The sequence below is a fragment of the Armigeres subalbatus genome, chromosome 1, assembly GCF_024139115.2.
Source record: "Armigeres subalbatus isolate Guangzhou_Male chromosome 1, GZ_Asu_2, whole genome shotgun sequence".
NCBI classification, from domain to species: Eukaryota; Metazoa; Arthropoda; class Insecta; order Diptera; family Culicidae; genus Armigeres; species Armigeres subalbatus.
Genome location: NC_085139.1, coordinates 143689145 through 143714824, shown reverse-complemented (window position 1 = coordinate 143714824; position 25680 = coordinate 143689145). Strand labels below are relative to the sequence as shown.

Below are 25680 nucleotides of genomic sequence, written 5' to 3'. Positions count from 1 at the left end.
TTCCCTGCATTTAATACAAGTTAAAGTTTGGCAAAATTTAAACATGCTTTATTTTTAACTCCAGAAAATAAGCTGAATATCAACGTACTTTACGCTACCGTCGTGCAAGGCTTCTTTTGACTCCGGGCTACTTTGGATTATTGATTTAAAAAAAAAACTCAATGGAAATAATTCCAAGTTTAAAACAGAAGATTGCCATCCAACTATCAACACGACACCCTAATGGTGATAATGGAAATTTGAGAGTAATTTACGTTATAATTCTTGTTTCAATATGTTCAAAGTAGCCCTCAATTTGTCAAAAGAACCCTCGAACGATGGTAACTAAAACGTTTAACAAAGTCAAGAATTTTCCCATGCTTTGACTAGTTGATGAATAAAATGTTTAATAAAATAGTGCGGAATTAACATTTATTTGATTTCTATTTAAAACTACCGGCAAGTTCACCTGGCTTTGAAAACATCCCGCATAATTATGGACCATACGTAGAACGCATCTGTTATAATTGAAGAGAATAAGTGTTATTGTAGCGGTGGTCTCACTAATAGTAGTTAATTATAAATGGACAGTCTTATATACTGTTTCAACAATAGCTCAGATGGTAAACGGCCAAACGACCATATTAGTAATGGGCGGTTAAGTATAATTAACATTTAAATCCGGTCATTTTTTCGAACAAAATTTTCAATGTACCATACATCAGTTGGTACATGTACAATTGAAGAACTATATAATTACACATCGACAGTATGTTATGAGTGCCCATTTGAGTGAGTGTTGTGAGTGAGCCCATACAGTGAGTGTTGATGTAGGTTTGGTATGGTGAATCAAGCTTAAAATTGTATGTTAACAATGAAGCGAATAGTAACAATATATCTTATAACGCATATGTAATTTTGACTGCATAGTATGTCGTTTTTCATTATGCAGGATGTTTGTCAATGGTGTCACGAAATCGACAAGTTATGATCAATGGTTTATCGAAAACTTAATTTGTATCTGTTCAACGACACAGAATTGGAAGATTTCAATATTTTGACTGTCCAAAACGGAAATAAAGTTATCAGTTCCTTATCCTTTATTCCATGCATTTACGCGCATAAGTCCATGAACCAATAGAATGAGGTTAAGGAATCGTTACTGTTGTGTGCAGTGAACAATACTCCTTCAACAAAAAATCTGAATCTTAGAATCGTACGACACATCATCATTTGAAAAAAAAATGGATTAGTATATGTTCTGCAAACTATGCTAAAAACATGTTGTTGCAAAAAGATTTATGTTGTGTCAAGTCCGCTACCACAAAGTATCTGTTAGTATCAACTAAAAGTCAGCTACAAGTAAATACTCTATACTTTTGATTTGATACCAAGTACTTTTGGAATCGATACTTTGATATCTGATACCAAGTAAGTATCGAATTGAAGTACTTGAATAAATCTAGTAAACCTTAATAAGAAACTTTCGATTTTTTTTAAGTAATCTTTAAAGTTTTAGTATTTAATTTAAAAAAAATAACAAGTATTCATTTTCTGCCGCTCAACACTTATTTGTGCTAATCGCGGTATATTATTAGTGAAATTCACAAAAGTGATCTAAGCTTTATTTTATAGATTTCTTATGATACACTTAAATCTGAGGATCGTTAATGTGGCCTATCCTTAATCCTACAGTGACCAGGCGTCTCATATTATGCGGGACAGTCCCAGACAATGAATTCAAGAGACTATGCATTCCATAAAAAAAATCTAAAAGCATTTGAATAACCTTAAGGGTCTGGAGAATATGGGAATATTGAAAATTAGCTTCACCGTCTTCATCCAATGGTTTTCCAGACTGAAAACTTAAATAAGATAAAGAACAACGGAAAATACCCAGTAGACCAGTGAAAAATGTTTTGCTTATTGAAGAATTTCCACGACTGACGCGGGAATCAAACTCTCAGCTCATAATACAGAACATACGTACACTTACTATGCCATACGCTCAAATGACCGGCGCCGCAAACCGCACGGCCAGGAGATCAAGATTGTAAAACATTTCTTTCAAAAATATTAAGGAAATATAAAGTAATCGCTTTTGAGAAATCGAGTAGTTGGCATCATACTGGGTGTTGAAGGTTGATAGGACACAACATTCTTTTGAAACCATTTGATTACAATTTTAATACATTATTATATACTCAAATAATTACTCATAACATATAATATAAGAAAATAATTTTGAGCTTTATATAATATAACCTATATACATAATAATGAATACATAATAATGAATTTCTGTCTTTCTGAACCTTATAGACTCCGAAACTACTGAACCGATCAGCGTGAAAATTTGTATGTAGAAGTTTTTGGGGCCGGGGAAGGTTCTTAAGATGGTTCAAGACCCCTCCCTCATTTGGGAAAGGGGACCCCTATACAAATGAAACACCAATTTCTTCATAACTCGAGAATTAATTAAGCAAATGGAAAGAAATCTGGCATAAGGAGGTTTTGGAAGGGAAGATATGTTTCTGTGGCGATTTTACCCCCCCCCCTTCTCGATAGGGGAGCTCCCATACAAATGAATCAGAAATTTCTGTATAATTCGAAAAATAATCAGAGAATAAATCAATTTTAGACGAAACCAAGTTTGTCTGCTCTGCTAGTCAATAAATAAAGCTATCAAAATAAATAATGCATTAAGTATCCCGGATTGATCCATGAAAAAACTGGCCACTTTACTCTATCCTATATCGATTTAAAATTTCCTCAAACTCGATAGTAATATTTGCAACTGTGTTGCAAAAGTCCCATCCCATTGAAGAAGCATAAGAGAGATTCAATCTTTAGGAACATGAATTAAAAATACCGAAAAATATATTTTTGCAATTCCTGATTATAATATCTGGCATACAGCACGCCATTGAGTGATAAAACGGCCTACTTTTCCATACCAACCAAATGGGTGCTTTAATGACCATTATGCAAAAACCTCTTTAAGGACAAGCATCATGGAATCCAAATTTAAAAGTATTCGCGTTTTCAAGGGCACACCACTCAATACGCAAGCAACGCACAACTGTCATTTTTATTATTTCACACATGCTGCGACGCAGCAAAGCTGAAATAATAAAATTTACAGTTGCGTAGTTTGTACAACAAGTTGCAAAAAGATGATTTTTTCAGCACGAGTTGTACGTTTATCCAACGAGGCTTGCCGAGTTGGATAAATACTACGAGTGCAGAAAAAATCTAGTTTTGCAACGAGATGCACACGATATTTTTTGCAATGACGAAAAATGGACAAATTAAATAAACTGTACCAAAATTTGACAGTCTAATTTACCCCACATGATCATTCTTGCCAATAAATTATGTTGCTGCAGAGAACAATCAGATTCCATCTAACCGTACCACATTGCATTGCTCGATAAGCCGTGAAGCGATAGATCTACTTGCCTTTGGAAATTTTTGATGTCATGTCCATCAAACTATTTCATGTACTACAAGACGCAGAGAATACAACTACTGTTCTGATGTTCGTTTTTCAGTATAGCACCCAAATGAGTGTTATAATGAATATTATGCAACCCATTTGAGTTGCATAATGTTCATTAAAGCACCCATTTCGTTGGTATGGAAAAGTATCACTCAAACACGAACTGTCAACCAAATATTATGATCAGTAAACGCAAAAAAAATCCATCATAGCACTCATTTGGGTGCTATAATGAAAAACCAACATCAGAACAGTAGTCACATGACTACATTTTGCCGATCATGCTTGGGTAAGAGATCAAATAGTGCATTCTCTGCATCGCGCAAGAATGAAATAGTTTGATGGCTATGACATCAGAATTTTCCAAATGCAAGTGCATCTATCGCTTCAAGGCTTGTCGACCTATGCAATGTTTCACGATAACAAGGAATATGATTGTTCTCTGCAGCAACATGATTTATTTGGTTAAAATGATCATATGGAATAAATCAGTTTGTATCGTTTCGCTACAAATTTACCATATTAAAGCCAATTTTTCGTCATTGCAAAAAATAGCGTGTGCAACTCGTTGCAAAACTCTATTTTTCCAGCACTCGTAACATTTATCCAACTCGGCAAGCTTCGTTGGATAAACGTACAACTCGTGCTGAAAAAATCATGTTCTTGCAACTTGTTGCACAAACTACTATTACCGTCGTGCGGGGCTTCTTTTGACAAATCAGGGGCTACTTTGGACATTTTGAAACATGAATTGCGACGTTAACTACTCTTAAATTTCCATTATCACCATTCGGGTGTCTTGTTGATAGTTGGATGGCAACTTTTTGTTTCAAATTTGGATTTTTTTTCTTTTAGTTTTTTTAGAAAATCAAAAATCCAAAGTAGCCCCCGGAGTCAAAAGAAGCCCCGCACGACGGTAATGATAAAAAAATACAATCGGTTTACATATTAAATGACTCACGTGAAATAAAGCTTAAATAAAGTAATTCAATTATCAAAGAACATGCTCCATTGACAACAAATAATGAATTACTACTCGACTACAAAACAATTGTTCGACTACAATCGACTACAAAACAATTGTTTTTGAATTTTACTTCAAATATATGAGTACTTATATGATACGAGTAGGTATCGATACTACTTTAAAGTAAAAGTATCGATACCTCAGTGGTATCGTTTCATCCCTACCTCTTAGGAAACAGGCGTTTGCCTGGAATAGGGCAGTAATGACTATGATTTCTTCTTTGGAAGTAGGCGTTTACTTGGAATAAGGCAATGGTGGATGTGATCCCTTTGAAAGTAGGCATTTGTCGCCCCCCCCCTAAATGGTGGAATGATTGAACGTGTACTGAAATGAATTCGCTTAAACATGTGCACTTTACAATCCAATCATATTCAGAAATAGGTTTTTGAAATTCAAGATATTCCCAAAAAACTTATAAGGATATGCAGGATCCATACTATATGAAAGTTCAAAACAACTCGAAACATTTCGGGCTCAAGAATTCTCCTAGAAATCCTTCTAGAAGCTCCCCTGGGAACTTCTAAATTCCTCCGGAAAGTTATCCACAAATTCCTCTGAAAATCGTTTGAAAATCCTTCTCCTGTAATTGTAATTTCTCCTTATCTAGAAACCCCCAACAAATTTTTTTTTTAGGAAATTCATGAGGAAGTCTCTTGAAGATTTCTTTTTTACCTATCAAGTTTTATTTCTAGACATTTCTTCGGCTATTCTTTCAGGAAAATCTCCGGCATTTCCTTCAGGAATGCATTCTAGAGTTCCTCCAAGAATACATACGGAATTTCCTCCCAAAATTCCACTAGAAGTTTCTTCAGTATTTTATGACGGAAATCCTCCGATTTCGCTCCATAATTTCATCTGCTAATCTATAAAAAAAAAAATCTTCGGAAATTCTTCTAGAAACTGCTTCGGGCATTCCTCCAGGAACTCTTCCTTAAATTCCTCCGGGATAACTTCCAGGATTTTTTCCGGGAATACCTCTATAAATTCAATAGCGAAATCCTCTAGAATTCTTTCCGCAATTGTTTCAGAATATCCTTCAAGAATTCCTCTAGAAATTTCTTTACGAATTTCTCCAGGAACTCGTCCAAGTATTTCCCCGGAAATTCAGGAATTTCTTCGGAATTTTTTCCGCGAAATTGTCCTAGAATTCTTTCCGTACTTCACTCGGAATTTACTCCAGAATTTCATTTAAAGTTAAGTTTGGGAGTTCTTTATTTATTTATTTATTTATTTATTTATTTTATTGTTACCTCCATCTGACTTATAGTCTTAATGAAGTTTACTAACAGCTATTCACACATGTCTACAAAATAGTCACAGAAACTTACAAAACAGTCAATTACTATAAAAAATCTACATATATATTCTACAGCATCTGTTGTTTTCCACGCGACTTCACATTCGCAGCCTTAACTGGTTAGCAAATATAGAAGCTCCCTCATCAAACTCGAAAAACCTAAATGCATCGTTGAAACGCGAAGCCATAAACCTTATTGGATCATGCTGACCATAACGGCTATTACGAGGAGCGAGATACAGGAAATTTCTGCGTCGTAGAGGTCGTTCTGGAACATAAATATACAATTCAGCTAGAATAGCAGGGGCATCGATCCCGCCGGTCAGTATTTTTGCAACGAAGACTGCTTGTATCGTGGTCCTCCTTTTCTCCAATGTTTCGATTCCGAGCAGCATGCATCGATGTTCGTATGGCGGTAGAATGGGTGCATCACGCCACGGCAGATTTCTCAGAGCTATGCGAACGAATTTTCGTTGAACCGCCTCGATTCGTTCGATCCAGCTCCTAGCATGAGGACACCAGACCACCACTGCTGATTCCAAAATTGATCGTACCAATGCGCAGTACAAAGCTTTGAGGCAGAGGGATCAGTGAATCCATCGGCCATCTTTAGAATAAAGCCAAGCTGTTTGTTAGCTTTAGAGATAACGTTTTCGTAATGAGGTCGAAACGTTAGTTCACTATCGAGCAACACGCCAAGGTCTCTAACTTGATCGAGTCGTTCCAACGGTTGTCCAGATAAAGTGTACACATGGTGCAACGGATATCGTTTTTTTGTGAAGGAAATCGTACTGCATTTATCGACACACAGTTCCAGGCAATTACGTTTGCTCCATTCTTCGAAAGAATCCAGCATGTTTTGTAGCTCCAGGCAATCATCAATACCCGCAATAATCATATAGATTTTCATGTCATCTGCGTAGAAAACTCGATTGCCAGCAGGCAATACATATGTGACGTCGTTGATGTACAGGAAAATAATAATGGGCCAAGGTTACTCCCCTGGGGCACACCAGATGTGACAAAGAAAGCGTCGGATTCTATCGAGCCAAGTCTCACTTTCATTGACCTTCCTGAAAGGTATGATCTTAGCCAATTGACGATTGCTAGTGAAACACCTAACTTTTGGAGCTTGTGTAGTAGGACGTCATGATTTACCCGATCGAAGGCAGCTTTGAAATCGGTATAAACAGCATCGACTTGCAAACCCGCATCCATAGAGCGTATGCACACAGAGGAAAACTCAACAAGGTTAGTATTGACTGATCTTCTCGGATAGAACCCGTGCTGGGCACAGGAAATATGATTCTTACAAGATTCGAAGAGGGCATTATTAACAATAATCTCAAATAGTTTGGAGCAGGCGCACAGTGATGTTATTCCTCTGTAATTAGCTACGTTATTTTATCGCCTTTCTTGTGGATAGGGGACAAAAACGATGCCTTCCAGCTAGTAGGAAACTCCATTTGATGTAACGATTTGTTGAACAGCTTTACGAGTGGTGTAATAAGCGTAGTTGAACATTCCTTCAGAACTGCAGAAGGAATTCCATCGGGACCGGGAGATACGGAGTATTTTAGCTTCTGGATTGCATTAAGAACTTGATCTTCTGAAATTTCGGTGATATTGAAGTCGATGCTATTTGTTACAACATCTCGTAAGGCAGCGTCAATTTGTGTAGGTGATACTTGTATGTTGGAAAAAGCACTCATAAAATGTTCAGCAAACAATTCGCATTTTCTGGAAGCCGTTTCAGCAGAGGATTCGCGCAGATACATTAAAGAAGGCAACCCATCTTCCTTGCGTTTTGACCGGACGAAGGACCAGAATCGTTTCGGACATGTGCGCAGACTTCGTTGCATTCGGTCTATGTAGCGAGCATACAAGATGCGGTTGTAGCGCACATACTTATTGCTGGCAAGCGAGAAGCGACGTTTGGAACAAGGCGAGCGATTAAGTCGATATCTCCGGAGTGCAGAGCGCTTAGCACGCTTCAATTTTGAAGACGTTTGTTTGCCCACGGAGGTTTTAACGGTGGTCGCTGTAGCGGAACATTAGCTTCAATCACTCGTTGTATCTCGTCGTTGAAGAGCTGCACCATGGCATTGAGATCTAGTTCGAAGTCCAAGAAACGCCAATCGATGGACGAAAAAGCGTCGTTCAGTGCGTCGTAGTCAGCGCGTCGAAAATTGAATCGAATGATATCCATAACTTGATCGAAACGTACAGGCAAAGGAACAGGGACAGTGACCTCTAGAGGAGGATGAGGTACATCAATTTGGACTAGCGTTTCATCAGCTTCTAGAATATTTGCTGCTAATGCCTCATCGTTCACTGAAACTAGATCCAGAGTGCGAGAACTGGGGTTTGTCACCGAGTTTATCTGCGTAAGGCCATGAAAGCAAAACCCATCATATAACATGCCGCCTGCTCTTGTCAATCGTGATTGGTTGGCATCTAATACTAGACCTCCGTCTTCAGAAGGAGCCCAAAACATTTCAGGATGATTATAATCGCCGAACTGGAAAGCAATGTCTTGCGGGTGCAAACGAGACAAAACAGAATTCAAAGACTCGATGTGCTGCTGAATCAGATTTTCATCATTCCTACGGTCAGGTGGTAGGTACAGCACTCCGATGCTGATAGAGTTTTGTGGCAATTTGATCTTCACCCATAGCTGTTCCAAATTATTGCTCACCGGAGCCGAATCAATATTGCAACTTAAATAAGACGCAACAGCTATTAATACTCCACCTCCTCTGATTTTGCGGCTATTTGTGGCATTTCGATCAACTCTGAATACGTTGAATGAACTGCCGAAAAGTTGGGTTGATAAAACCGATGCATCAAGCCACGTCTCTGTCAAAACAATAACGTCGTATGTCGAGTCTACTGCAGCAAGAAAAAACCGGTCGATTTTCGTTCGCAGCCCTCTCACATTCTGGTAATAAAAACGCAATGACGAAGGAGAAGGAATACCATAAATACCAGAAAAATACCAGGAATACCATAAATACCAGAAAAATACCATAAATACCATAAATACCAGAAGGAATACCATAAATACCAGAAAGAAAAGCTGATTGGCATTTAGGTGCAGCGCCGGCAGATGAAGTCATATCATTCGGATTATTCAAATAAGGAGCCGATGCACTGTGAATTGAAATATCATCAGGTACGGAAGGGACTGCTTGCACATCATACTTGCCTGTCGTTGGTGTTCGGAAGCCCCCTTCTCCAGGATCATACGCAGGGCCGGAACGTCTGATGAACGATGACTCGTAAGGCTCGACTGCGATGATCGGATATGGGGCTTCCTTCATACTGGTGGCAAACGTGCGTTCCGGACTGAAGAAAACAAATTTCGATCGCCTATTGTTAGGGAATGATGAAAGTCCTCGTCTCAATAACTGCCTGGTCGCGAATGAGCATGGTCTGGAAGTTTTAAATGGTTCAGGAGCAGAATTGCTCAAACAAACAAAGAACTTGCCTGGCGTTGGAGTTCGGATATCTTCCAAGAATTCCTCCAGGAATTTCTTCAGAACAAACAAAGAACAGCAATTCATTTGGGAATACTTGCAGGATTTCATCTGGGAATTTCTGCATTAATTCCTCCTGGTATTTTTTCGGGAATTCCTTCAGATATTTCTCCAGAAATTCCTTCATGAACTTCTCCAATAATTATTTCAGTACTACCTTGTGAGAATTCCTCTGGAGGTGCTTGTGGGAGTTCCTCCAGGAGCTCCCCCAGGAGTTTTTCCAAAAGTTCCTCTAGTAATCACTCCAGGAACTTCACAGGGGATTCTTTGAGGATATTTGGCAGGAATTTCAAGGGAAATGGGATTTCGTAAGTTCCTCTAGAAATTCAACTCCGGGTATTCCATCGGCTGTTCCTCAAATTTCTCCAGGAGTTCCACTAGTAGTTCTTCCGGAAGTTCATTCAGACTTTCTTTCAGGAATTCATTTAGGCTTTCTTTGGGAATTTATCTACAAATTCCTTCAAAAGTTCTTAGACAAATTTCTGTGGGAGCTCCTCCGGGAGGTCATTTAAGAATTCTTCCAGTAGTTTCTCCTGGAATTCTTACGGAAGTTCATCCAGAAGTTCTTACGAGAGTTCCTCCAGGATTTCCTCCGGAAATTCTTCCTGTAGTTCTTCAATAAATTCAGTTCCTCCGGCAGTTCTTCCGAAAATTCCTCTGATAATTTCTCCGAGAATTCCTACAGAAATTCCTCTGGGAGTTCCTCCGGAAATTACTCCCGGAGTTCCTTCTCAAAGGAACACCCGGAGGAACTGCCGGTGAAACTCCCGGAGAAATGCTCATAAAAACTGCTGGTGGACCTCCCGGAGGAATTCACGTAGTAACTGCCGGAGGAGCTCCCGTAAGAACTCCCGGAGGAATTTCGGGAGAAACTCCTATAAAAATTCCTAGAGGACCTCCCGGAGGAACTCACAGAAAAACTATCGGAAGAACTTCGGGAGGAATTTCCAGTTAATTTTCTGAAGAAAGCCTAAATGATTTCCTGAAAAAAGCTTGAATGATCTCTTGGAAGAGCTACTGGTGGAACACCCGGAGGAATTTCTGAAGAAACTTCCGGGAGAATTTTTAAATGAACCGCCAGAGGAACTACCAGTGAGCGGAGACGAGCCAGCCTCGGGCTGAAAGTCTCCTTAATAAAGACACAAAAAAAAACTACCAGTGAATTTACCAGAAGACTTCTCGAAAAAAAAAAATCTTGGAGAATTCATCTTATAGACAAATCTCGTCTAGCTGAAACCTTTGTAGGGGTATGTAGCAGGACCATCATCATCATCAGAGGACCTCCCGAAGAATTCCTTGAGGAGCTTTAGAGGAATTTCTGTATAATTCCCGGAGGAAATTCTGGAGAAACTCCCGGCAGAATTTTCAGAGAGCCCCCGTAGGAACTGCCGATAGAACTACCGGAATAATTCTCGGAGGTAATCCTGGAGGAATTCTTGGAGGATCTGCCGGTTGAACTCCTGGGAGAATTCCCGGAGGAATTTTCGAAGAAACTTCTGCAGCATGTCCAGTGGAAATCTTGAAGTTTCCACCGGAATTAATCTAGCAATTCCTCCAAAAATTCCATTGTTTATTTTATTTTCGGTATAATTTCTGTATAAATTTTCGGTGGAATTCCTGGAGAAATTCTTTGACATTTTCACAAGAAATTATTCGAAACTTTCACGGAAAAAATATGGAATTTACACAGGAAGTTCGAAGATTTTTCGCGAAATCTCAGGAATGTTTATTGGCAATTCTGCGGAATTTCGACGGAATATTCTTAGGAATTCCAAGGTACAATTTTTCAGATTTTTATATGAGAAACAGCACGAAAGAATTATCTGAAGGATTCCCTGCAGAACCTATAAAGGAATTCGTGGAGGATTTCTTGGAGTAAATAATGGTGGAATTTTTGGTCAATTCCCGGCGAAGTCAATTCATTGCCGAAGAAATTGCTGGAGGCATTCCTGAAGAATCCGGGCGTGAATGCGTCACGTTTCTTGGCATTACGTTTTAGTACAAAACGCTGACGCGCAACGCGCTCTTGTGATCCTTTATACTGTTGGTTGTGGATTTGGTTCAAAGTGTTTGGAGCTTGGAAGGAAAAAGTACCAAGCACTAATATTCATGTGTTTTTATAAAACTACTATAAAACTACGATTCAGAAGACTTAAAAAATTTGCCCCCTCCCCCCCTATTCGAAATCCTGGCTACGCCCATGTTAGGTTCTACAGGCTTACTGGGCCTACGCACAACTTCATTTGGGACTAACCACTATCTCTCTTAGATGAAAGCAAGGCACTCTCCAACAGTCGACATTTTATCCTGGCCACGTTCTATTTAAGAAAGATGCAGATAGCTCTAAGACCTCTCATATGTGTGCCACGGGGGGTTTTGAAATTGTTAAGTGTGAAATAGAGGAAGCGGTTAGATAGAAAGAAATAAGATTGAGATACAAAGAAAAAAGGGACGCATGAGATTGAACCCTCGACCTCATGTTAATAAGGCAGAGACGATAGCCACTAGACCATCGAGCTCATCGGACACTAGATTATTCATGGCATAACAAGAAAATATCGATTTTCCTACTAGCAGATTTGTGTTAGTGCATTGCCAACTGCTACAGTCAACTATTCTTCTCTCACAGCACATCGCAAGTGTTCCTAAATATGTTATAATCGGCAATGAGTAGATTGCTCGTTAAACCAACTCAGTTCTCGTACTAAAACAAAATTCTCATTTACAACCATTAGGTAATATTAGACTACCATCGCCGTTTAAATTATTGTGCTTTCTGTTACTCCCAAATTTAGCTTATAAACCGCCTGAGCAAGTCTGTGGAGAAACCGTATGCTATATAGTTTGTTTCAATGAAAATGGAAATTTTCTGGAATATGTTATTGTACACACCCACGAGGCACCGTTAATTATGTTGATTTTTTCATCGCACCAGTGAAGAACCATTCTTGATTCATCCGCTGTTGTACTGTTGGCTCGTTAAAAAGGACTATACAACGAGTAGACCGGTTCACAGACTGGAGGTTCTCTTAATTTACGAGAGTGTTTATGATGAAATAGTTTAACGGTGTATAATAAAACACAGGGTGTAAATGAAGCCTTTCTGGTATATAATATAAATTACTACACACAACCCAGCATCCAAGATTCTTATACAAAAAATGTAAGCGCACAAACAAATATTGTTAGAAAAGCTTACAAAATTGTTAGATTTTTATAAAATACTTGTATAAGAATCTAACAATTTCGCATATGCCCAGATCTTATGCAGGTTTTTGTAGATTCTTATACAGCATTGTGACCGCCGGTTGGGTGTATCATAGATTTTCTAAAGATTACCAAACACGATTTAATTGAAAATTAAAAGGTTTTCCAGTCTTAATGTCCGTGTCTCAGGAGTCATGCTATCAATTGTTTTTATTTCGGACAGTATTTTCGATAGTTTATCTGTTATTGGTCAACAAATCACGCTTGAGTAAAGTTAGCGAACAGTTGGAATAAACATATTATGTAACAAATCATAAAAATCTGGAAGTATCGCTTAGGCCAGAAAAGCATTCCTTCTTTTGTCCTGTTGATTTTTGGATAATGAAATAGAATAACAAAAAATAAGAGAGCGGAGACTGAAGAAGAAAATAATATTTGTTCCGGCCTCATCTATTGAAATAAAACAAAACTAGACAAAATTTAATATTGAGCTTGTCTATAGAAGCACGTGATGGGATGGTGAGAATGCGTGATTTTTTCACTCCCTTGCTGCTGTCCATGTTTCGTAGATGAGGGTCCGTCGAAAAGCGGTCCATACCGATTTATCAGAGAGCCTGAAGAAACAAGAGAGAAAATAGAGGAAAATTAGTGCACAAAAATCATGTTTTTTATTTGATTGGAGAAATAATTCCTCAACAGTTGAAACTTTTTTTCTGTTATTTCGGTTGGAAAAAAATTGTGTACGTGCTGATGTTCGGTGAAAAGTTCGTTCATTTTGCTTCTTTTTTTTTCGTACTACTAGACAGCAGAAAGGGTAGAAATTTTTTAAATGACGAGGCGTATTTCGGGTTGTTTATTTTAAACCCAGATCAACGAATAGAATGAAACACACAAAAAAACAGTCATAATCTGCTATAGAAATAAATTTAAAGCCAATTCCGATAATGTTGAGACGATATATTAGTACAGATGCTGAATCCTTTTGTATGATGATGGTTTTTGTCACGCATTAAATGCTGGATTTAGATTGAACAATCGAAAATCACCGAAACTGTTTCATATTTCCAGGGGTCTGCTAAACCAGGTTCATGTATAACAGTTCAGATCAATTTCAAAAGGAATTGAATGTTTATCAACTCATTGATTGAAAATATCCTGTAACAACACATGCATCAATAGATATGTAGGAATACATTTCCGTTGTTCATTCGAAGTGCCGCAGGACAGCCACAAATGTATTTGGTACAGAACCCAATGAAAATTGGGATACTGTGTAACATTATTAGTTTTGATTAAATTTTGCTCCCAAAACTTTGCCACCGGCCTGACCTGAAATGATTGCGATTGAGCTTCTTCTTATTGGCATTACATCCCCACCCTGGGACAGAGCCGCCTCGCAGCTTAGTGTTCATCAAGCACTTCCACAGTTATTAACTGCGAGGTTTCTAAGCCAAGTTACCATTTTTGCATTCGTATATCATGAGGCTAACACGATGATACTTTTATGCCCAGGGAAGTCGAGACAATTTCCAATCCGAAAATTGTCTAGACCGGCACCGGGAATCGAACCCAGCCACCCTCAGCATGGTCTTGCTTTGTAGCCGCGCGTCTTACCGCACGGCTAAGGAGGGCCCCTTAACGATTGAGCTCTTTCTGCTAAATAAATGACAGAATTGATAGGATCCGACTTCAAACTTCCATAACTTCAAGTTGATTAACACGATCAGTTAAACTCATTAAGAACCCTTTCTCGACGAGAAAACTTTCCACAGATTTCCCATCTCATAAGACGTGCCAAGAAAATTCCATAAATCATGAAGCGAAAATCACTGCTGAACATAATACCTTCACTTCCGTCCGTAATCCGTGTTAGGTGCACAACATTTAACAGCATCAAAGAAAGGGCAATTGACGCTTCTTTTTGCTGCGAAAAATTCCTCTCGCCGAGATAATCCACGAGAACAGAAAATCGATTCTACCTTCCATCTCAGAAACATTCCATCTATATAAAGATTTATTTTAAAGCGCCTGCAGCTCGTTCAGCCATAACGTGTAGCTTTAATTTGGAAACCCTTTTCCTCATTTCCTGCAATTTGGTCGGAGCTGAACCGTACCAAAGCCGCAAAAGAAAATCATTTTAGCAGTCTCCAAGTCCCAGAAAGACAACGTACGACGCCAACGTTGATGTCGAGGGCGACGACGCTTTACAAGTTGTCCCCTTGAATGTTCCGCTAAATTGAAAATGAGATTACCGAAAAGGAAAAGTTTTCCTGATCTAAGACGGAGAGCAACCGTTCCATGTAGAACCACTTTCATTCTGAGCCAAGAAAAAAAAAACACACCCAGGTCGTGCATGCGTTGGGACAATAAATTAAGATTGGATGCGGAATAGAGTGTTCCTTCTGGGTGAGAGAAACCAATGGACCCAGACAAAACTTTTGGGCTCGTTATCGGTCGATCGAATCTAGGAGAATAGACAAGAACGACCAGAATGGAATGGTTACGGATCAACACGATTGCTTCTTCAAGGGTAGAGAATGGCCGCCATTGATTCGCCGCCGATCTAAAGTCAGAAGGTGTTTTGCATTTCAAATTAGATTTGATTAGAGAAGGACATAGATTTGTCAAAATAGTTCGTGATGAACTATGATGCTATCAAGTTGCCTGAATATGAATTATCAATTTAACTTTCTGGATGATATAGTTCCCGTTCCCATCTCACTGAACATAGATTCGTCACATCGCGAAAGAAAAAAAACAACTCAAATCTCGCTATCTGTGAGCACTGCTCAGAAAATCACAAAAAAGGAAACAAATCAAATTGTTTTTGATGCTCCTATGCAGTTATTTTATTGCGGATGGTACTAACAGGAGAATATTCATTGGGATACCATCTTCTGTGCTGAATGATTGACGAGAGCAACTATGTAACTGATGTGATAGTTTTCAACAGAAAAAAAAACACCACGAAACCCCTTCAATTTCCCTTAGTTAGTTTTGTTTCCACTTCATATTAAATTTTAATTAGAGTTGCAATCTCAGCAAATTTCCTTATTGCTGCAAGAACAATTTTATAACTGCTACCAACCTTCAGTCATCACCGCAGGTTTCACCGGTACCGCACCGTAGCCGGGGACTTTATACCAAGGTGGTAGGAGGAGAAAGTTGGTTTTCTTTTTTTTTGCTTCCTGCAGGAAGCCGGTCGTGAAGGCAGCTAAATGAGTAAGAAAAGTTTCTACAGCTTCCTTATCAAAAATGAAAATCTTTGACTTTATTCTTTATGATGTAAAGGATATATAGTGCAGTTATCACGTACATTTGGCGGGCATGTGCTCAGCTATGTGAACCTCTGTAAGAAAAAAAGTATGTTCAGCATCAACGAAATGAACACTTGAAAAAGCTAACTTGCAGTTAATTGACTACAAATGCTGATGAACTTGAAAAAAAAACTTTAGTTCAGTGCAGACCAAACGCGAAGTTTACATTCATTAACCTCGTACTGAAACTTCTCAAGGATGTTTGTTAACGACTAAGAAATACTTGCCTTCAACGTCTTACCAAGTGAAAAATACATCCAAGTAATATTTTCCTTGGATGATTAATATTCGCTGTTTCAAGTATGTAAATGTACATACACCAATAATTGTTTGAAATTTTCCTCAAGGCAATTTTAGTGCCTAGCTAATCCTTGTTAAGTGCAGTCAATCACGTTCCAACTCAACGGGGAAAAATGAAGTTATTTCGGTTATTTCCGCTCCGCTTTGATATCAAGCTTGCATATTATTATATGCAAATGAGTAATGATTACCCCAATATAAATGTACAACCTTGTTGCGTTCAAACACTTCCGAGCTCTCAAGCAGCTGCAAACCGGCACTTGACACATAACTGTCGGAGAAGTGGGGGTGTGTCGTCGTATCGCACGATGAAGTGGGTCCGAAACCAACCCACTTTTACACCGGTAGAGTAATTCGATCGCAATTGCTGCCACTTAACAACATGAAACGAACGGAACAAACCTATTTTCTATGTGAAGTATCGTGGCTCGTAGTAGATGGAAACAAAGTATCGAGAAGTGTAAGTAAGTGTATTAATGCAAGCTCAAATATCAATCCATATTTTACTGGGTTTGATTTCATTATATAAAAAGTGAATGGAAAACGATCTGCTGAAAACACTATACAATATACTTTTATCCTTTTACAATAACCTTTTAGCCTTGAGCTTTTAGGATGGTAGGTTTGCTCGACATTACGTCCACGTTGTTTCCTAAGTGGACGATTCTCAAGATGTGTTTCTGGCAGGCATCTATGCATATTATCAGGTATTTGGAAGGAAGCAAACGAAAGGAAAGACTAATCTAGAGACGTCAAATAGCCAAATTGGTTCAGTCAATGCATTACAAAGCCTAGGGGGGGAGTGGTACTGATTACTCTCCGCACATAATGGCTAATATTTTTGACAGTGTAGTGTCTACGAGTGGGACTGTGCTATTCTTAGCTCACGTAAATAAATGCATGCACTTACTCTTTCTCCCATAAAGGTCATCAATATAACAAACAATAGCGTTTCAAAACCTCACAACGAAGAGCTTATTTTTCCCGCAAGAGGGAGCGTGTTTCAAATATCCTATTAAAAATCTTTTAAACGAGTGTGAAAGCGCCTCTAGCAAGTACGGTTTTGTCCCAATTAAAATAAAATCAATGGAAAATTGATATATCTAAAGGTTAAAAAACGAAGTGATTAAAACACTAGATCTTATTCAGTGTGTACCCGGGTAGAAGAAGTAAGTAAAAAGAAAATTGAGAAATAAAACGGGAAAAGTGATGGAATGTGAGAAGTGAGAAACGACAGGAGGGAATCATTAACTGCGAGTTGTGACGTGAGAGGTATGATGGAAGAAAATGATAATCCAGTAGCGAGAAGCGAAACACGAGCAGTAAGAAGGTAGAAATGAGAAATGAGAAGTAAAATGTGAGAAATAAGAAGCGAGAAGTAAAAAATGATGTGTTGAAAGCAGCCAAAAAATTGATCTAGGGAGAGGTTTTCCGAAAAAAAAAATTTTTCGAACAAAAAATTTCTTCTGAAAATATTGTATTTTCTATTGTGGAAAGTGCAAATTGGGCAAGAATTGAAATTGGAAAATTGATAAATGAAAAGCGAGAAGTGTAACGGAGAACCAAATAATGGAAGGCGAGACTCGAGAGAAGATAAATGAGATGTGGGAAGTTAGAAGTACGAAATATGAGAACGTAAAAGAGAGACATCGAAAGTGAGCAATGTGTTGCGAGGCGTGAGAAGTAAAAAGTGATAAGCAAGAAATCAATTGCCACAATCGAGAAGTGCAGAATGACACGCGTGACGTGAGAAGCAAGGTATTACAAGAGAGAAATGAGAAATAGGATGTAAAAATGAGAAGTAACATATGAATGTGAGAATTGAGAAGTGAGATTCGAGACGCGAAGAAATGTAATGGTAAACGTGAGTAAGTAAGAAGTGAATTGAGAGAAATAAGAAATGAAATGTGAGCAATAAGAAATGAGAAGTGCAGAATAAGAAATGAGAAGTGAGAAATAAGAATTAACATGTGAGAAGAGAGAAGTGAAGAATTTGAAGAGAGATGAGAGAAGCAAAACGCGAAAAATCAGAAGTAAGGTATGAGAAGCGAAATGTGAGAATTCATTATAGATAATTTGGGACCGATCTGCGATTTGAGCGTAACCTATTTTGTAAACAAACATAGGAAGGCGAATTCCTGAGAAAGCAAGCTTTTTCTGAGAAAGCCACGGTATGCATCCAACAGAATAGGCTTTCCTCTTTTAGGTAAGGGAATTAGTTTTGGAGAAAAAAGCTGGCATTCTATGGAATCTGCATAACAAAGTTTATTTACAAAATAAGTTACGCCCAAATCTCAATTCGGTCCCAGTATCGGTAACTTCCTTTCTGTTCTTAAGCTCTAATTGTCGGTGAATTAAAAACTTCTAATACGTAAATAAAGTGATGCGATAATTATTATTATTATTGTCTTCTTTAACGAGACTTTTGGCTTTTGACTGGCACCTTTCGTATATTCGTTTTGTTCATCATTTTTTATTAACTTTTTTAAATAATTTTGTATGATCGGTCAGTTACTTTTTAGTGATAGGTCAGTTATTAATGTCGATGCCCACACCTTTTCGCTCAGATTTTCAAAGCGCCATCTGCCAGACAAAAACTACGAAACTTTGTAGCACAATTGCATAGCGCCATACAGGTTGTTGATACGCACGGAGGGTGCGGATGGTCTATCGAGTAACCAGTTTGGCTTCCGAAAGGGTAAGTCGACCGTAGACGCTATCTTGTCGGTTACCAAATCCGCGGAGATAGCTATCCAGCGTAAGAGGAGGGGAGTTCGCTATTGTTCAGTAGTGACTCTCGACGTGAGGAGTGCTTTCAATAGTGCCAGTTGGGCAGCTATTGCAGATGCGCTCCTGCGTCTTGGAATTCCCGAGTACCTGTACAAGATTCTCGGAAGCTACTTCCAGAATCGAGTACTGGTATACGACACGGAGGCGGGTCGGAAGTGCGTTGACATAACCTCAGGGGTTCCGCAAGGTTCCATACTGGGTCCGATGTTATGGAACGTCATGTCGACGGTGTCTTGAGGTTGAAGTTCCCGGTGGGCGTGGCAATCGTCGGCTTCGCTGACGATATTACGCTGGAGGTCTACGGCGAATCGATCGAAGAGGTGGAGTTGACTGCAGCCCACTCGATCGCAATTGTGGAGGAGTGGATGAGTTCCAGGAAGTTAGAACTGGCTCACCACAAGACTGAGGTGGTTGTTGTTAACAACCGAAAGTCGGAGCAGCAAGCGGTGATAAGGGCAGGCAGCTGCACGGTCACCTCTGAACGCTCCATCAAACTCTTGGGGGTAATGATCGACGATAAGCTCACCTTTGGTAGCCACGTCAATTACGCCTGCAAGCGTGCCTCCACAGCTATAGCGGCATTGTCCCGGATGATGTCCAATAGCTCTGCGGTTTATGCCAGCAAGCGCAAGCTTCTGGCTAGCGTTGCTCTGTCCATACTGAGGTATGGGGGGCCAGCTTGGGGCACGGCCCTGCGTATTAACTGCTACAGAACGAAGTTAGAAAGTACGTATAGGCTCATGTGCCTAAGAGTTGCGAGCGCGTACCGTACCGTATCGCACGATGCACTTTGCGTCATCACCGGTATGATGCCTATTGACATCGTTATCGGTGAAGACATAGAGTGCTTCGAAATGCGCGGCACGAGAGGCATCCGTAGGACTGTCAGGTTGGCCTCAATGGTCAAATGGCAGCGTGCGTGGGACAGTTCCACTAAGGGTAGATGGACACATAGGTTGATACCGGAGATAGGTACGTGGGTCAAGAGGCGCCATGGGGAAATCACTTTCCACCTGACCCAGGTCCTTACAGGCCATGGTTGCTTCAGACAGTACCTACACCGGTTCGGACACTCGGCCTCGCCCGAGTGTCCGGTGTGCGTAGGTTTAGAGGAAACGGCGGAACACGTGTTGTTCGTGTGCCCGCGTTTTCGCACAATGCGCGACCACATGCTTGCCACTTGTGGTCTGGACACTACCCCGGACAACCTAGTCCGGAGGATGTGTAAAGATGAAGTTGGCTGGAACGCCGTTTTATCGGCTATCGTCCAAATCGTCTCGGAGCTACACAGAAGGTGGCGCGTGGACTCGAGGAATGGCTATTTCAGGCGCAAATAAGAGGTGGTCCAAGGGTTCGGAGTCGGCTTCATGGGTCATACCGGTGCCCGGTGGTCGAACTCGATCCTTTTATCGAACAAGTGGCCGCGCGTAGAACAACATGGTATCGTCGCTTTCGCGGCATCGGTCAACCGGGCGGGTTCCGAGCCCGAGGACGGAAAGGGGTCCTCGTCAAGGCTGGGGCAGGCGTAGGCACCGCGTCAGCAAGTCCCTCTGTGTGCTGGCGAATAGGCCCTATCGCAGAAAGGTCAATTTGGGGTGCACGCGGCATCATCATTCTTGATACCAGTCGTGCAGAGGGAAGCAGGCGCGAAGTCGACCCTGCCCACCTTCCGAGGACATAGGGCGTGGTAAGGCCACCTGGAAAGCCGGCAATGCGCTGGCACGATACCATGGTGTTCTTCTAAAAAAAGCGAGTCACGGTGTTCGATGCTGCAAGGACACGCAGCTAACCTCGAGGATGCGTCATGCACTGGCCCCCCTTTGAAGCATTACTTTCTGGTTGTACCGAAGGGACGATGGGCTTGGCGGCAATGGAAACGGTTTAGCTGGTCGGGAATGCAGTCCTGCCTCCCTCATTGGAGGTGGCCTCTAACCCAGCACTTCCTGGTCAATCCAGAATGTCTGTTGAGCAGATTCCCCCTCCATTGTTTAGGAAGAAAAAAAAATACTGGCGCGTGGACTCGAGGAATGGCTAGTTTCGGCGCAAATAAGAGTTAGTCCAAAGGTTCGGAGTCGGCTTCATGGGTCATACTGGTGCCCTGTGGTCGAACTCGATTCTTTAATCGAACAAGTGGCCGCACGAAAATGGTATGGTTTCGTCGCTTTTGCGGCGTCGGTCAACCGGGCGGATTCCGAGCCAGAGGACGGAAAGAGGTCCTCGTCAAGGCTGGGGCAGACATAGGCACCGCGTCGTCAAGTCCCACTGTGTGTTGACGAATAGGCCCTATCGCTGAGAGGTCAATTTGGGGTGCACGCGGCATAATCATTCTTGATACCAGCCGTGCAGAGGGAAGCAGGCGTGAAGTCGACCCTTCCCACCTTCCGAGGGCATAGGGCGTGGTAAGGCCACCTCGAAAGCCGGCAATGCGCTGGCACGATACCATGGTGTTCTTCTGAAAAAGCAAGTAACGATGTTCGATGCTGCAATGACACGCAGCTAACCTCGAGGGTGCGTTGTGCACTGACTCCCCTTTGAAGTATTACTTTCTGGTTGTACCGAAGGGACGATAGACTTGGCGGCAATGGAAAGAGTTTAGCGGGTCGGGAATGTAGTCCTGCCTCCAGTGCAGTCCCATTGCTTGTGGCCCGGTTCCAGGCACTTGCAGCAAACGTCGGGTTGCTCGTATATGCCCACAGGGCATACCGACCATCCCACCTTGACGCTCCCTAACTTGACTACCTTGGAGGCGTCCGCTGCAGATAGCCGAACCAATGCTACCTGCGTTCCTGCCGGACCTTTCCGTAGCCGAACGGCTGCGGTGGGCGTCTCCACTTCACACTGTCGCCGCAGTGCCGTGACGAGCTCTTCGACTTCGGTGATCTCGTCCAGGTCTTTAACCCTTAGATTCACCTCCTTAGTGAGTGCCCTCACCTTGACCGTCTCGCCTAGAACTTCCTCCCCCAACTTCTTGTAGGCGGCGCCCTTTTGCGAGACTCCTCGCTTCAGCTCGAGGATCATCTCGCCCATCCGGGTACGTCTTATTCGACGTACGTCGGCGCCTAGTTCACCGAGCTTGACGTCACTCCTCATCGCCTTCAAAACGTCCGAGTACTTAGCCTCGTCCGCCGTGATGACTAGGGCATCGCCCCTGGAGCGATTGACGCCTACCCTAGACTTCTTGCTACCCTCATTCGCCTGGGCCTTCTTTTCGGCCATTGACGTCTTCGGTTTCCTCTTGTTCTTGACCAGGGTCCAGGAGGCGTCATCCCCCTCTATTTCCCTGGTCTGGTGCGGCTGAGAACTTTCAGCCGGCCGTAACCCCTTACCACCGTCTTTCCTGAGTGGACGAACCTTTCCAGGTCCTTCCTTCCCCTGTTTTGGAGGTACCTGGCCGGGGTTCAGCTTCCCAGCCCCACTACCCTTGTTCGGGGTAGTAACCCTCCGCGTTTTGGAGCGGCCCCCAGGGAGCGCATCCTCTGGCGACTGTCTCCCCCGTTTTTGTGTCTGCTCCGATGGAGCGGTTACCCCCGACGTTCCCGCAAATACTTGAGCCTCAGTCTGGGTAGACTTTGGTACCACCGTCTTCGCTGGCACGCCCTCGGTCGATTCGACCTTGCCCGAGTCCGCGTATCTTTGGGCCTCAGTCTGGGTAGACCTCGACTCCACCGATTTCACGGGTTTACACTTGGCCGTCCCGACCGCCCTCTCCAGCTTGGCGTCCAGCATCGACTTTCGAAGTTTCTGCAAGCTCCTCTTGAGGTCCTTGCTGATATTCTGCTTCGATGACGCAAAGTCGATGATGGCGTCCAGCTGTTCCGTCGCCACCTCGAAGGCCGAAAGCCCATCGCGTTTACGGTTCATCGCCTTCACAAGCCATGGGCCGTCTATAACCTCTACTTCTGGCCTCCTATGCGGAGACCTGAACAACCCACCTCTTGCGAAGGGGTTGTCGCCTACACTACTACCACTAATTGAAGAATTGACTTGGTTTTCCATTTTGGTCCCACGAGTTGCTCGAAAAAAGAGGTTCACCACGCCAGAGCCCAGCATGACGCGGTAAGGGACAATTACTGTGGAGGGTGCCCAGGTACCCCACAGGCTCCGTTAAAGGCCTAGCTTATTATTTCACCCCCCTGGCCATGCATCCCCTCGGCACGGGTCGCTTGACGCCTTGGGATTAGAGGTTAGGGACGATGGTCCCGGTCTAACTCGCAGTGGCCATGGGGAGGGGTCGTTAAGCCCTTGGACAAAGTCCCTGCAGCCCCTACTGCCGTAGTTTCCCCCTCGTGGTGCCCATTGGTAACAGTAACCATCCTGTACAGAGGGATGGAATAGCAGCTAAATTAACTACAGTAAAAATGTGGAGAATAGCATTAAGGCCAAATGATCAAATGTTTCTTGTATGCTTACGATTCCTGAATATCATTACAAAGTAACGAAACGTATTGATTCATAAGGCTGACAGTTGCAAAATAATGGAAGGCCTTGCCGCAACGATAGTCCTAATCCTGCTGATAAGAGGAAGCTTGATAGGAGGAGACTCAGAGAATCTATGACAAAAGGTCGAAGAACTAAAGGTTGAAAGACAAAAGGTCGAAGAACAAAAGGTCGAAGGACGAAAGGTCGAAGGACAAAAGGTCGAAGGGACAAAGGGTTGAATGGACAAAAGGTCGAAAGAACAAAAAGTCGAAGGGACAAAAGGGACAAAATTGATTTAAATTAAAAGCCATAGTTTTGAAAACAATACAAAGCAAAAATGTTATTCAGGTAGCATCATCGGTGGTGATAATACTGACAATAGGCTAAATAGGGATGGGATTCAACCATGTTTTTAACAACTTAGAATGACTCTATAATGGAAATAAAGTGTCAATCACAAGCAAATTGTAATACAAGATACCTTTTTGAACGATTTAGATATCCGACCTACCGACTGTGCGTGAGAACGATATCCTTATCTTGATTTAAGCCCAAAACCTCATATTTTTACAAAAGCTCTTATCATTAATATACAATATGCATGTTCACAACCATGATTATAAATCGTTAATTATGCACCATGATTATGATGTATACCATTTTTATTTAATTTATTACCAGACTAAGGCCGGAGTGGCCTGTGCAATACACAAAAGTCTTCTCCATTTAGCTCGGTCCATGACTGCACGTCGCCAACCACGCAGTCTGCGAAGGGTTCACAAATCGTCCTCCACCTGATCGATCCATCTTGCCCGCTATACCGCTATACCCGCTTCCCGACGGATCGTTGTCGAGAACCATTTTCACCGGATAACTGTCCAACATGCTGGCTACCCAGCCAGCCCAGCCCATCGCAGTCTTCTGATTTTCGCGGTTTGAAAAAAAAGCTGTATACCGTGCCGATGTTTTTTCGTTAGTGATACAACAGCGTTACAAAATAAAACACTGCGTGTGTTTGAGTGTTAACTAACATTATTGTTCATATGGTTGAATCGCCGAATAATATGCAGAATTTTCTTCACAATTGGCTTTCAACAATCAAAAAATCTATTATTTAAACTTGTAGAGTATACCAACCTCTTAATATTTGAATGTTAAAATGAGATGCAGACAAAAGAAATGCAGTAGAATTTAAGAAAAAGAGACATGAATAGGTACATAATACTTAGCTTATCCAAGCAAAAGATAAAAGTTTTCCAGGAATACGAGCCGGTACACTATGAGCTCCGCAGTCGTTAATATTTGAAGCGTCATGAATTTTCTGAGAAAAACTTCAAATATCGCCATACAAGATTCTCCATTGATCTACAACTTCGTGTTCTTATTGCACTGAAATATTCTGTCGCCTGTGGTTTATCACCCTCCGCACATTCTCTTCCATGAACTCTCTTTACATTATATATTAAATCTACCTACACTTCATCGAGAGAAAGCGAAATCTACGACAGAAAAATGACACGGTAAGGGCGGTAAGGCGTGTCTCAACTCAACTTCAACTACAGTATTCTTTTAGAATCACGCGGAAACGTTCGGCTGAAAACAGTCGACATTTGAATTTCAACGCGTTCAAACGTTTCAAACGTTGGACAAGTACGAGGACGTTCTCAAGATTACGTAGATACGTATTTTTACATTTTTTTTAATTTGATGATGTAGGTCCAATGCTGAATTAAAAGTCTAGTTATTTATTTGTGCTGAGCTGTGCTTGCAGAAATGTTGACAAGGCAAGGACAGTGACGGCCTTGGTGGGTTAGTCCTAATATTGTCAGAGATTCTAAAGACCTTCAATCCGTTTTGATTCAAATCCCGAACAGACTAAATTCTCAAATCTGCAAATACCGAACCGAAAAACTTATTGTAAAAAATGTATGGATATGCCGAAGAATTTTCCTGGGAAATTCCGAAGGATTTGACATCAAATTTTCGAATGGGAAAGCGCCGTTTGTTAGATTTTGCAGTCAGAAATCGAATCAATGAGTACGCGATCAAACGTGTTTACGCAGAGCTTAAGCGAGATCCGTGTGATTTGATGTGTTTTGTGCGGTCGGAAAGTAAATTAATGAGTGCCATTTACATTTTCGGAAAAATCTAATCACCGTTTCGATCAAACGCTCCTTCGGTTGATCTCAATAGCTTCAAGCGTAACAAGCTGTGTGTTGGGACCACTGCTGTTTGAACGTGACGATTCTCTCTTCTAAACTCTTTTTCGCCTACGACTCAAGACATATTTATGAAATGGCAGG

At 41.4% G+C, this 25680-nt stretch overlaps 1 protein-coding gene across 2 annotated transcripts in view; it reads right to left on the bottom strand.

Annotated features, from left to right (window-relative positions):
• Positions 1-25680, bottom strand: part of LOC134205207 (hemicentin-1-like) — a 495388-nt gene that overhangs the window by 311112 nt on the left and 158596 nt on the right. The window contains exon 2 of one of the 2 annotated variants that reach the window (XM_062680249.1): positions 13150-13165. The exons of the other annotated variant lie outside the window; for it this stretch is intronic. The gene's annotated coding sequence lies outside the window, so the exon portion shown is untranslated. The remainder of the gene's footprint in view (positions 1-13149; positions 13166-25680) is intronic. 2 annotated transcript variants of the gene reach the window in all.